This window comes from Thamnophis elegans, chromosome 2 (assembly GCF_009769535.1).
Source record: "Thamnophis elegans isolate rThaEle1 chromosome 2, rThaEle1.pri, whole genome shotgun sequence".
NCBI lineage: Eukaryota > Metazoa > Chordata > Lepidosauria > Squamata > Colubridae > Thamnophis > Thamnophis elegans.
The window spans coordinates 55,581,784-55,594,719 of NC_045542.1; the positions used below are offsets into that span (position 1 = coordinate 55,581,784).

The window sequence follows — 12,936 nt, forward strand, 5'->3', positions numbered from 1 at the left end:
TCTCTCTTGAACAGCTGGCAATCTACCATGATGTCATTGTGCTGTCAAAATTTAGCATTGTGGCTTTCCACTGGAATGCAGTGGTTTCCTGGTGGTTTTAGAATAATAATATACAGGATATGGAGGAGTTACATCCTAGATTGTTGATGAAAACCTTGACCTGGCACTGCCCGTTTTTTGCCTTTCCCTCGGATTCTTACTCTCATCCACTTTGGAAGTATGCTCTCTGTAATTCCACTCAAACACCAAATTCTTGGGGCTCAGAACTGAAGAAACTTCTTGGATGAGAAGTGAAACATCTTCAAGAAAAAACAAAGAAAGTCCTGTTACTTTTTTAAAAGCACCTCTGGGACAATCATGACCTGGATGACTGAGAATCTCCATAGCCATTTGAGGTTGAAAGGTTGCCCACCAACTGGCAAAGGTTAATGATAAGGAGAACTCACAGTCCACCTTAAACTAAGACAGCAACCCCCAGCTTAGGGATCTCTAGATGTTTTGGACTACATTTCCAGAAAATTTGCCCAGTGCAGGGGTCTCCAACTTGACAACTTTAAGACTTCTGGACTTCAATTCCCAGAATTCCTCAGCTAGCCATGTCTAGTGGTAAAGGGGAATCTACTCTACTGGTTGTAGAGAAGTACAGAGATGACCTTGAAAAAGGGCTGTGGAGATAGCAAAACATTAACTTAGTCCAGGAAAATTTGAGAAAGAAAATTAACACAACTCCGCCTTGATTCTCTTTGGTGCAAGAGGGAGGGAAGGAGAAACGCTGTCAGGCTTTCAAGGTTCTGTTATTGTAGCCTGCATCAATAGAATTCAGCTCTAAATTTATGGTGTCAGTCCTGGTCCTCCTCCAACGTCTGACACTGGCTTTCCTCATGAGAACCATTTTGTGATTAGGAAGCCTTCTGACAACAGCCAGTTTTTTAAAACGCCCCCTCCCCAGATGTCAGAATTCTGAAGATGCTCATCAACTCAGAAAAAGCTTATAATGACCAACGTGTGTGTAACACAACTGTGGATTTTATGATGCCCCAGGAGGCTAAGTTAGATTGGCAATATTGCAGAATGCAAATGGACAGGAGATACGCAAAGAAGGCAGAGATGTCAGCAGTTCTTTGAGCAAGAGACAGAGTGGATAAAAATAGATGTTTTTTTTTAAAAAAATTAAAAAATTGATTTTTTTATTTAAATCAGATTTTTTAATTTAAATTGGATTTTTTATTTAAATTAGATTTTTTAAATTTAAATCGGATTTTTTTATTTAAATCAATTTTTTAATTTAAGTCAGATTTTTTTTATTTAAGTCAGATTTTTTTATTTAAATCAGTTTTTTTTATTTTTATCAAATTTATTTTAATAAAATGCTTTTGGAGTAAAAATCTAAAGAAAGTTTTCCATTTAACATACATTAATAATTTAGTTTATTCAGCATGAAATGGAGCTTAGTTATGTATCATGAGGCTGTATATTCTGCAATATTGGGGCTGTCGGTGAGTCAACATCGGGTCAGAGGAGCAGCTTCACTTTGGTGTGGGACACATAATTTTGGAAAAGCATTTAAAACTAAGCACTTTAATTTCAATTAGTTTTTTTTTAAGCACATGCATGTTGTTTTGAAGAGAAGAAGCACCTCAGTCTTTCTTCCTAGGGGTACAAAATGCCTCTGGAAGGGAAGCAATGCAGGTTCACCTCTTGTTGGTCATAACTGGTTCTCATTGTGACCTCAGCATGCTCCTCTCCTAAATTGACTAAGCAAATAATTCTAGTAGGGTTGCATTTTCTCCACTTTGCAACAGTCAGCTAAATTTGCTTTTGGTTTAGAGAGATCTAATAGGACATGGGCCAAACGTCTGGAAAGAACCCTTTGAAGGGTGTAGAGGAAGTGAAGACTAAAAGAAGAGCTGCCTTTTCCAACATCTGGAGCATGGGTGAGTCAGAAAGGCGGCCTTCTGTCTGGTCTTCTCTCTTGAGCATTACTATTGTTGTTAAAAGGAAAGTGTACATAAGGCATGTTGTAAATCATATGAGGCAGCCCTTGTGCACAGAGATAATTTTAGACTCTCCACTTAATGATTTGCTGGAGCCCCCTCCTTAAGCTGACAAGCTGAATAAAGCTAGCTTGTCTAGGGCACTTCCCAGGACACTTCCATGCTTTATTATTTCTTACGGAGTCCTGTTACACGGGTGCAAAAAAAAATTGAAGCAAAATAAAACCCTGTTCAAAGGTGAGATCATCTGAGTTGTTTCCCCATTTGAACTCATGTACATCATGACTACAAGAATAGGGTGGAGCTGGCTTCTTCTGTCTAACTAAACACACGTCCTTAGAGCATCTTTTCTTCAGAGGAAAATAGCAATAGCACTTAGACTTATATACTGCTTCACAGTGCTTTTACAGCCTTCTCTAAGTGGCTTCACAGAGTCAGCCAATTGCCCCCAACAATCCTCATTTTACCCACCTCAGAAGGATAGAAGGCTGAGACAACCTTCAGCTTAGTGAGATTTGAATTGCCAAATTGCAAGAAGCCAGCAGAAGTAGCCTGCAGTACTGCACTCTAACCACTGCACCACAGTGACTCTTATAGATCAAGAAGAGAATGAATATTCCTAACCACATACACACCTGGGAAATCCCACTTCCCCCGTGAAATGTTCCCTAATGAAACCATTACATACATGTGCCACACAGTATGGCAGTAAACTTTGTAACCTCTGTAAGTGTGGACTACCAATTTCAGTCCTAATTCTGATGCTGGGCCCATCATTTGCTGCTTGCAGGTGGGCATTGAACACACACACGCCTCCCCCGGATATTTGGGACCTGGATCTCAGACCCCTGTCCGCCATTTCAATTCTCATATAGGGGGTCGATCAAGTTGGAGACCATTCCCTGTTGGGTTTGGTATCTACTGATGGGTTCTTAAAATTGCCCCTGTTGCATTTTTCAGCTAAGAATCTAAATACTGTACTAAGAAAGGCTTTCTATGTTGGGGTCCTAGTTGTAATTCATTGACGAAAAGAGTACAAATATGGCAATAAGTGCAAGATTCAGCCTGCTGACCAGGATGATCTTCCTGGTGAAAAAAGCATGTTGCATTTTAAAGGAAGAGATGAAAAGGAGGTAGAACCAGCTTTGATTTGTCAGGGGAGAATAAGTCCTGGGCCATGTGCTTTGGTTATGCAAACTTCCCAGCCACAGTTTGTGCAGAATTCTCTCCCCCCCTCCACTTTGCTTCATTATGGTGTAGGAAACAGGGCAAGGAGGGTAAGCTGATTTGACTTTGGCCACATTGATGCTTGTTGGGAGTAACCGGGGAGTAGGAATGGTATGAGAGTATGTGGGGGCAGGGAAATTATGCTCCGCCTCTGCTGGGCTAAGAGGCTCTCCCTGACATGTCAACCCACATTCTGGGAATGACAAATCATTGAAGAGAGTGTTTGTCACTCTCATTCTGAAGCCTTGTGACAGAGCGCTTATCCAATAGGTTTGGTCAAGTTTAATAGCCTTGTTAAATTCTGGGACGAAAGCAAAGGAATAAATTTCCTTCAACTGCACACACCTGATCTAAATTCAGGGTTACAGCAAGGAGTTGGCCTCTGGGCTAACATCCAGGACCCCACATACTGGGGAGAGGGGCTCCAAACGGCCATTCAAAGTTGCACATCAGTTGCACTGGCAAGCAAGGCCCATCAACAGCCGATGGGCTAACATGAATGTTGAAGATGGCAATCTGACACAAATCTTCATGGCGTGCCAACACATCTATTTGATGAAAGCTCCTTTCTTTCTTCTTATTTAAAGTGGAGAGCTCAAAGTAAGTAGCTAGGCAGGTGGAGAGTTACAAATGCTCCTTCCATCCTATCATATTTTCAATTACATTATCTTTTTCTAAAACAGAATGGCATTCACTCCAAAGTAAATAGGTTTAGCATCTGAGCAGTAGAAGCCAGCTCAATTTTGTTCTTATAGTCATTTTATAGTCAATTTTATAGTCATCTTATAGTCAATTTTAAATGTGAGGTGGGCAAAGCCAGATCAAAAACAATCTTTTTTTCTGTGCAGAAGCAGTGGAAGAACACAAAATAGCAATGGCCAGGGTTTGATGCACTTCAATAACTTAATAATTAGAAGCATCCCCCACCATTAATAATACAATTAAGTTAAGCAAAAATGTTCTCTGATTCAGCACCCTTAAGATGTGTGGGATTTTAGGCTGGCAGGAATTTTGGGGAATGAGATTCCAGAGTATATAAAGCAGGGGTGTCAAACTCGATTTCATTGAGGGTCGCATCAGGGTTTTGTGTTTGACCTCAGGGGGGCTGAGGCAGGTGTGTCCATGGTGGGTGCAGTCATCTTTCTGTCACTCGTGTTGGGGACATCTGTGGTGGCTCGGGTGGGGCTGGGAAGGTCCATTGTCTTCAGCAGAGGAAGGCGAGACCAGGGAGGGCGCCAAACCCTTGCCGTTCAGTGGAGCCTCGGCGTCCCTCTTAGGCCATGCAGAGGACCCCCGGATGGCAACGCAGGTTGTCCAGAGTCCTAGGCAGTGGAGGGCCACAACGGCCTCCTGCAGCCCTCTGCCAGTGAAAACGGAGCCCTCCCAAGCTCCGTTTTTGCTAGCAGAGGCACCACCGGCCAGTCCTTCGCTGTTTGAAAGGCAACCCTGCGGGCTAGATCTAAGCACCCCATGGGCCAGATCCAGCCTGCAGGTCTTGAGTTTGACACCCCTGATATAAAGGGTTCCTTTGCTTTACCCTATGGGTGATATGAGCAAGAATGTCATTGTGGTTGCTGTGATTCATTGTGATTTCTTATTCCTTCTCCAAGGGATTTTTATTATACTTGTCACTCCTGCCTTTTGAGGAGATACTTTCGGGTGCTAATCTTTCTGGAGTAGACACGGATTCTGACAACCGGTGGCCCAGTCTGACTTCCTCTTTGAGCTGGTTTAGGGGATATTGAGCATGATACAAATATCCTAGGAGACCTCACCATATACATTTTGAATGAGAGAAATTGTTTCCATGCTATTACTATGCAGTGTCACACTACTTCCCACTGCTTATCTCCCACTGCTGTTTGAACCCAGCCATTAAAGTTTATAATCCATATATAGTTGATGGCTAAGAGAGATGTGTTTAATCACATCAGTAGTGGTTTATACATGAACCATAGTTTTAAAATCCCCCTGACTTAGTATGGTGTGGGCATTTAAGTAGAAGCTCCAGTGATCCACTGGGGCTTGTTTGCCAAACATGGTATTCTGGATATGTGGATTTTGATGCTGCTTGAGATGCTTGATGAATGTCATGTGCATGTGTTGTACGTGTGTTGCATTGTGACTCCATCTTTTGGGATCCCTTAATGGCATTCAACCATTAAATTGAGCCGAGGTGGCACAGTGGTTAAATGCAGCACTGCAGGCTACTTCAGCTGACTGCAGTTCTGCAGTTCGGCTGTTCAAATCTCACCGGCTCAGGGTTGACTCAGCCTTCCATCCTTCCAAGGTGGGTAAAATGAGGACCCAGATTGTTGTTGGAGGCAATATGCTGACTCTGTAAACCTCTTAGAGAGGGCTGAAAGCCCTGTGAAGCGGTATATAAGTCTAACTGCTATTGCTATTGCTATATTCAGTGTCTTTCACTGGTGTCCTTCTGAAATGCTTTGCCAGAATGAGACTCTGATCGAACTTTCCCCCAATTGCTTCATGATGTCAATTTTAAACACATGCAAGTGATAAAATTGACTCTTTTAGAATGGCTTGCTAAGAAGATAGAACAGGCCTCTTTAATTGCTACCTTCTGGAATCACTCTGAATAACTGGAACAAAGCCACTGCACTTTCAGCACTAGCAGTCATCCAAGAGCTTAAAGAAATCTATTGAAATGCAAATAAATACATTACTAGATCCTGCAGGGATTGCAACAGATAAATCATAAACACTTATTTATTTATTTATTGGTTGGATGTTTGTTTCATCAAGCATGAACTAGATAACAAATATAAGTATAAACATGATTATGAATACATGAAATGAATATGAATCCAAGAGAATATTAGGACAGGGATGGTAGGCACGCTGGTGCATTTATGCATGCCCCTTAAAGACCTCTTAGGAATGGGGTGAGGTCGACAGTAGACAGTCTAAGTTTAAAATTTTGGGAGTTTGGGGAAGAAACCACAGTCAGGTAGTGCATTTCAGGCATTGACAAATGTGTTGCTGAAGTCGTATTTTCTGCAATCGAGTTTGGAGCGGTTTACCATAAGTTTGTATCTATTGTGAGCTCATGTGTTGTTGTAGTTGAAGCTGAAGTATTCATTTACAGGTAGGTCATTGTAGCAGATAATTTTATACACTACACTTAGGTCGGATCAAAGATGGCGAGGTTCTAAGTTGTCTAAGCCCAAAATTTCAAATCTGGTGGTATAAGGTATTCTGTTGCGAGCAGAGGAGTGGAGGACTCTTCTCGTGAAATACCTCTGGATTCATTTGATTATATTAATGTCTGATATGCAGTGCGGTTCCAGACAGATGAGCTGTATTCAAGAATTGGTCTAGCAAAAGTTTTGTATGCCCTAGTTTGTAATTCAATATTACTGGAGAAAAAGCTTCACAAGATGAGGTTAACAACTCTTAATGCCTTTTTGGCAATGCTGTTACAGTGGGCTCTGGCACTTAGATCATTTGAGATAGCAATAGCAGTTAGACTTATATACCGCTTCATAGGGCTTTCAGCCCTCTCTAAGCGGTTTATAGAGTCAGCATATCGCCCCCACAGTCTGGGTCCTCATTTCACCCACCTCGGAAGGATGGAAGGCTGAGTCAACCTTGAGCCGGTGAGATTAGAACCGCTGAACTGCAGATAACAGTCCGCTGAAGTGGCCTGGAGTACTGCACCCTAACCACTGCACCACCTCGGCTCTTGGATGAGTACTCCAAGGTCCTTGACAGAGTGGGGGTCGTCTATGCCAATGTGTAAGACAGAGGATTTGTTGGTTGAGATTTGGCCTTGCCTATTGTTTGACGATTCTGACACATAGTCAAGGTCTTTTTGTAGGGAAGCAGCATTGTCGGTGGTATTGAATAGCTTTACATCACCAGTGAAGAGAACGCAGTTGCTTATAATATGATTGCAAAGGTCATTTGTGTAAAGTATAAAGAGTGCGGGTCCTAAAACACTACATTGGGGGACACCACTGTTAATAGGTGCAGGGTTTGATAGGGTGTTTCCTATTTTGACTACTTGTTGCCTGTTTGATAGGAAAGCAGCACTTATGCAGGGAACCGGTGATATCATAAGATTTTACTTTTAGAAGTAGTTTGTCATGTACCACTGAATCAAAGGCTTTACAGAAGTCTATATAAATTGTGACTGTCACAGCAATAGCAAATGCCATGGATCAGCAAAGAGGTGGAAGGCCTTAAGTAGGAGAGAATTTCTTTGATTGGACCAACCAGTGCCATCTCTGGTCATCTCCACCAATTCCATTCCCCAATCTCTCCAAACATATTTGAAGTTGCTCATACAATTGCCTTCAGTCTTGCCAACCTCAGAAGATAGGGGTCACTCTGGACCAATCAATATTCTCTCTAGCTGCCCATTATGGTCTCTGTGTTTGTGTGTCTGTATGTGCGTGAAATTCTTTGCCTCCAAGGGCAGCAAAACTCCCCTCTTCTCCATTTCATGCCAAAAAAGAAACACCAAACAAAAGTCCTTCTCACCCACCCCCCTCTTTCCACTCTGATCGGAAATTCTGGGAAGGGGGAGGGAGGATTTTGCGAAACAAAACAAAGCTTTGAAAACATTCCTAACATTCTTTTGTTATGTTTAAAAGCTTCTAAAGGTGGAAAGGAGAACAGCCTATAGGGCTTTTGGAGCTGCATATTTTTCCAAGGCTTGTAACCATGGTTATACAATAGATGACTATGCTGGGAAAGAGGGGAAGAGAAATACAGTACTGAACATAACCAAGGCCGTAGAAAGGCAATTCTAAGCCCTGAAGGTAGGATGAAAACACAACCAACTAACACCATTCAGTCCAGAGGTGGTTATTCAGCAGGTTATGACCAGTTCTGGAGAACCGGTAGTGGAAATTCTGAGTAGTTCAGAGAACCAATAAATACCACCTCTAGCTGGCTCCACCCCCATCTATTCTCTGTCTTCCGAGTCCCAGCTGATTGGGATGGAATGGGGATTTTGCAGTATCCTTCCCCTGCCATGCCCACTATGCCACACCCACCAAGCCACACCCACCAAACCATGCGTACAGAACCGGTAGTAAAAAAAAATGAATTCCACCACTGATTCAGTCAGTGTCGCATGGGGAAAAATATCCATTTTCACTTAGCTTTCAGAACACCCCAGTCACCCCACTACCTGGCCAAAATGTTCAATCAGCCCTCCGAATAAGCCAGCCACCAACAACCTGGAATCCAAAGCCAGGTGCAGCTTGAAACAGGCTCAGAGTCATTGTATGGAGGTGTCCTCTGTGCACCATGAGGAAATCGAAAGCCAGATTGAGAACGATCATGGAAAGGTCCCATGTTTTCCTGGCATTATACTTTTTGCATGCTTAAAATAACCCTTTGGCTTTAAATAGCTTTTTCAATGGGCTTCTGTAATGGATGAGACCACATTACACCCAAGACAAGGGAAATGACTGCAGTGCAAAACAAAAAACCAGCCCCAAACAAAACAAAAGAACCCTCCACAACATTCTAACAAAGACAAGTGCTCCCTTCACACTCTTCCAAAATCTCTCAACTTAGCTATCATCAATCTGGGTGTATGCCTTCACTTATTTGTTGTCAATTTTCTGCTTTTCTAAAAGCAAAGCTACAGGCCTGTAACTGAAGAAATAGCTTCATTCCTGCTGTGTTTGGGGCAACTTAGTCTCTCTGGGTAGCTTCTTTGAATGGTAAGCTGGCACTCTGTGGGCACAGAGAAAGTTCTGTTTCATTTTCCTGAATGATCCTGTCCTGCCCTGCCATCAGCAGTGTTCTAGAACAGCGGTCACCAATCTTTTGGACCCGAGGGACCACTAAATTCATAATTTTAAATCCTGTGGACCACTAATATGATCTGCCTAATGACCAATTGGATGGATGTGGTTAGGTGGTCATGTGGCTGGGTGGTGTGGCCAACTCGATGTCACTCACATTGAGGGGCACATTGCCAGCCTCTACTCGTCCCTCCCCTCCCAACTACTCCTCGCCTGCTTGCCTGGGCTCCTTAGGGCCCCAACAGGAAGCAGTTGTTGGAGCTAAGCAGCCACTATGAGAAAGAGTTGGCAAAACAGCTCAGCTCAAATTGGATCTGACCAAGAAGGAGGCTCAATAGAAGCATCTCACTGAGGACTACGAGCATAGGCTTTCCAAGCAGAGGAAAGACCTGTGGGAGTGCAAGGCCAGGTACCGGCGCCTGGAAGCTCAGCGGGCTGAAATGGTCAGCCAATTCCAGGCCATGATGCAGTCCCATTAGAACAAAGTCTTCCAGCTCTTTGCCACCAGCAGCACTTTCCTCTAGCCTTCGCCAAAGCTCGTACCAGGAGGCTGAAGCAGAGCTCAAGTTGGAATTTCAATCCCCCTCTGACCCACACAAAAAGACCCAGAAGGGGGAGACTCTGCAGCAACACAAGCATTAATTAGACGAATCCATCCCAGGGGGCATAGTTTGAGGACCCCTGGTTTAGTGCAATATAAAAAAATGCAAATAATTATTCTGTGGACTACCAAAATTTTCTTGCGGACCACTAGTGGTCCACGGATCACCAGTTGGTGATCATTGATCTAGAATGCCTTCGTTTTCTTACTTTGGGAGAGATAAGCATGTGAACTCTATTTTGGGGTCCAAGAAAGTTATCATTGCCTAGTTCTATGATATTTAAAACGTGATTTACTTGTTTATAGGAACTCCTGCTGGAAGATTATTCAGCATGAAGACTAAATAGTGAGGGTGCTTGGAATCCTAATGTATTATAGAGGATATAGTGTTACGGTATGGTATCAGGTCAAAGGACATCAGTAAAAATAGATCTCTGAATTAACTTTTACATTTCAGTACATTGCATTAACTTTATTATCTTGAGTAATAAATAGGTAGATGTTAGCTAGCTAGAGCAATAGATTTTTTTAAAATTAAATCCTTTAAGCAAGAAGATAAAAGCTAATACAAATTAGTAGAAAGTAAGAAAAAAGCAAGAAAAAAAATGGAGGGCAAGAAAGGAAAAAATTAAAGAAACATAGAAAAGAAAGAAAACACAAAGAAGTGGCTTCTGATATTCTTCACAGCAGTTACAAGCACAAGTATATTTTGCCCTCTCTCTCTAAGGTTACATCATATCATTTTTTAATAACCCATCCTATCTAATCATCAGAACCATAGGTCACAAGTTTATTGTTTTCATTTTTATGCAAATCCGTAAGTCAGAAAGAGACTTCCAATCAGCAGTCCATATAGATAATGTCTTCTCTCTAATCAAAGAAGTTAATTTATCCATTTCAGCAAAACCTTTAAACTTCACCAGCCATTCCTCTGTAGTGTAGGTGGTGTCACAATTTTTTCATCTTTCTGCATACAGTAATCGTTACTTTGACTTTGAAACCATGCTTCTAGCCCTTATCAACCTCCCCAGACTACCCCTGCCACCTTTTTGTTGTTGTACCACACTAAGGATGCTTAGGAGGCTGCAGAGGAAGTCGGGTGGAGTGAGGGGTCCTTTTCCACTATCAATGGGGCAGAGTGCTAAGCAAATCAGTGTTTCTCATAGATTGCCAATCTGTGCCTTTGTGCTTCGCATGAGATCGGAAAGCAGGAGATCAGTAAAGTGAAGGAGATCAACAAAGGAGAGGGATTTTTGAACAGGGTTGAGCAGGCACAGCTAAAGGGAAGGATGTCTTTTGTTCACAGAGGCACTGATCTTTTGTTGGGATTGGTGGTGCTCAAAGATGCAAGATTTAGCATTCCACTCCTAGTCATTTATGCCTTTCAGAGGATTGTGTGATATGTGCTTGTGCCTTAGCAAATACAGGAACCCTCCCATTTTGTATTGCAACCAGGAGCCAGAGCTAATAACAGCCTATTTTTTTGAAAAAATAATTGTTACAGATATCAAATAGAGATCTGATCACGAATTCTCGGGAAGGCTGCTTCTTTCTTAGCTCTAGACCGGGGGTGGGGGAGAGGATAATGGTAATATTGCTTTCCCCCACGGAATTCTCTAGTCTCATAAATCGGGCTCAGGATGCTGAGTTAGAAGAATGGAAGATGGCTTTGAATTAAGTGCAATATTGTCTGTTGTTCTACTCAAACTGTGCATTGTCTGGGTCTGGTCAACAGATTTATTGCCCATAATAATAAAATAAGAATAATAATCTAGCAGAAGAACTACAGGTCTGAAAACATGCACGGTCTATTTTGGAATTATGCATTTCAATTTTTTTTGTCCCTGCAAGAAATTTGGCCTGAAACTTGGGATGCAGATTCCAGGGTCACTTCACTCTTCCCACCCAACTGTCACTTCCTCAGTACGGTCCTCCTTGCAAAGCCATGTAGCACTGTTGTACTGAGAAATGCTCCCCTCCAGGCAGTATTCAGCATGTTCTGACAGGTTCTGGAGAACTGGTAGCAGAAATTTTGAGTCGTTTGGAGAACCGGCAAATGCCACTTCTGGCTGGCCCCAGAGTGGGGTGGGAATGGAGATTTTACAGTATCCTTACCATGCCATGCCCACCAAGCCACACCCACCAAGCCACACCTCGCCCACCAAGCCACGGCCACAGAACCGGCAGTAAATTTTTTTGAATTTCACCACTGCCTCCAGGTAATTAACAAGGGAGTAAAAAAGTAGACATTCAGCTAGTTGTCACATTAGCTTCACGCTGCATGCATCCTTGTTCCATTAAAAAAAAGGATTTGAAAAACTTGAAGAAGACCTATTGGCAGGTACCAGTGGAAAAAAAGAAAACAAGAGAAAAAGAAAAGAGTTTTCTAACCTCCACACTCCAGAAATATGTTACTGCTTACTTTCCCTGCACCATTTCTATGCTAGAAATTAACTGGATGTCTAACAGCAACTATCCCAGTAATAGAGCAAAACCACAAATCCTCTGTGCAGAGAACACTTCAGAGTTTATCTAGCAGCCTGTTTTGTGGCCCCAATCATTCTGAACTCCCTAAACCACGGGTGCCAAAATTGCCGTGTCACATGATGTTTCATGATGTTTCCCCCATTCACAGAGCTGGGTTGGGCATGGCCTGTGCATGACGCATCCAGCCCACAGGCGGCCAGTTTGTCACCCCTGCACGGCCTAAATATTATTTCTGACTTCCATCTTCCTGAGAGTTGACTTAAATATTCAAAGGGTGTGTGTGTGGTGGTGGTGGGGGGGGGGGGCTGATTAAGTTTTATTTTAGATTATCATGACCCCAACATGCAACTAATTCTGTACCTAGAGAAAACATATATTTCTTTTGCTCATTCTTTTCTGTGAGAACTACTATAGGAAAGAGAGAAGAGCGTTATTGGGAAGAGGGAATGTGGCACCCTTGTGCTTAGCTGTCTCCTGACTGTGTGAAGGGCTGACTTGATCTTTACAGTGGACCGTCAAAGGAGTCAATCCTGGGGCCTTTTTGTCAGTAAGCAGGACGATTGAAGACAGATGAACGTGGCCTTGCTGGCCACGGAGCTACGGCAAAGTGTGAACTTAGAAAGCCTGGCAAATAGCCCAATTCAAAGGAGAGAGGGAAGGAATTTCCTTACATTGATAATACTGTAGCACTGTTTCTTCGTAAAGACAAGATAAGGCAAAATCACCATTATTCTGCTTTAAAAAAAATAGCTCATAGAAAGCAATACAAACAATGGAAATGAAAACAAAATCAAGGCAACTAAAGGCTATAAACAACAGGGGGAAATCAGTTAATTAAGGC

The 12,936-nt window shown here is 42.5% G+C and overlaps 1 protein-coding gene across 1 annotated transcript in view; it reads left to right on the top strand.

The window, feature by feature from the left end:
* SPHK1 (sphingosine kinase 1) overlaps nt 1-12,936 on the top strand; it is a 39,080-nt gene that overhangs the window by 12,604 nt on the left and 13,540 nt on the right. The window lies entirely within an intron of this gene.